The sequence below is a fragment of the Beta vulgaris genome, chromosome 1, assembly GCF_026745355.1.
Source record: "Beta vulgaris subsp. vulgaris cultivar EL10 chromosome 1, EL10.2, whole genome shotgun sequence".
Lineage (NCBI taxonomy): Eukaryota > Viridiplantae > Streptophyta > Magnoliopsida > Caryophyllales > Amaranthaceae > Beta > Beta vulgaris.
Genome location: NC_079202.1, coordinates 41,452,931 through 41,454,406, shown reverse-complemented (window position 1 = coordinate 41,454,406; position 1,476 = coordinate 41,452,931). Strand labels below are relative to the sequence as shown.

Below are 1,476 nucleotides of genomic sequence, written 5' to 3'. Positions count from 1 at the left end.
GGGTTCCTCTGTTCTTTAAAGTGGAATTCGACTCGCCACCACCACTACAAATTTCAGCATTCATCCTCAGTATACTCGAATGGTGAGAATAGAGCAATTTTGTGGGGGGGGGGGAGGTCGGATAAGGATCCTCTTGACCATCTTAACAGGTTTCTTGAGATATGTGCTATGATAATAACAAATGACTTCTCCCCTGACTATATCAAGATACATTTGTCCCGATCTTCTCTTACCGGAAAGGCAAAATCATGGATCAAGAGCTTGGTTGCTAATTCCCTCACTACATGGGAAGAAGTCACAATGGTCTTCTTGAAGAAATACTTCCCGGAGTGGAAGATAACAAACATAAGGAGGAAGATCTCCTCATTTGAGCAAGAGAGGGACGAGACACTTGCGGAAGCTTGGGAGCGGTTTAAGGAGATGATCCGTTCATGTCCTCACCATGAGTTCAATAAAAACCTTCTCATGCGGTTTTTCTATGATGGCCTTGATCCTATATCACGCGCCAACCTTTATGCTGGAGCGGTAGGTCAACTTTCTAAGATCCCGCAAGATCAACTTGAGTCCACTATAGAGGAAGTTATCATGAACTATTCATGGGGTGGACGACGAAGAGGTGTTCAACCTAAGAAGAGCGGGAAATTGGAATTAGATCCCATGAATCAAATTCAAGCCAAGATGGACCAACTTGACAAGAAGCTTTCAATGATCAATCTCGCCTCATCTAATCCTTCACAGGTAAATTCTTTTTCTGATATTTGTGGTGGTACTAACCATGATACTTCTTATTGTGGAGGTACCCATTCGGAGCATGTGGCGACGATAAATGCTAGAGGAGATGGATATCAAGGGTATAGAAGCAACCAACAAGGGGGTTGGAAAAAACCTCAACAAAACTACACCCACGATTTCAACCAACCTCAACAAGGATGGAATCAACCTTAACAAGGGTACAACCAAGCTCAATACCAAGTATATGTGCAAGGGTATAACCAAAATTAAAATCAAGGTGGCTCATCCTCACAAGGGTCTAATGTCTACCAAGCTCCACATCAAAGAGCCAATACCCAAAAACCTCCCTCTAACCCTCCATTCACCAAACAAAATGTTGAACCTACTCCATTTCCCGATCCAAACTCTCTCCAATAACTCCAACAACTCCGATGCACGAACCAAATTCTTCAAAACCATGAGCAAAAGTTTCAAGACCTACAAGCCCATAACAAAATGCTTGAAACCCAAATTGCCCAAGTAGCCGAGAAATACCCCTCTAATCCCACAATTCAACTTCTAGGCCAACCCATTCCTAACCCTAACCTTCACCAAGCCAAAGCCATCCATTTGAGGTTCGGAATAAGTTATGAGAGTCACAAAATGCCTAATGAGGAATTAGAGAAGGAAGAAGAAGTTGAGGTTGTTGAGAAAGAAGTTGAAGTTGAGGAGGGTGAGAAAGGAGAGAATGTGGGAAAAGAAGAG

The 1,476-nt window shown here is 42.9% G+C and overlaps 1 non-coding gene across 1 annotated transcript; it reads right to left on the bottom strand.

Moving 5' to 3' along the window:
• Positions 1-342: 342 nt before the first annotated feature.
• On the bottom strand, positions 343-449 carry LOC125494468 (small nucleolar RNA R71). The gene has a single exon (XR_007270717.1). It is a non-coding gene; the product is annotated as a small nucleolar RNA R71 (small nucleolar RNA).
• Between the last annotated feature and the right edge of the window lie 1,027 nt (positions 450-1,476).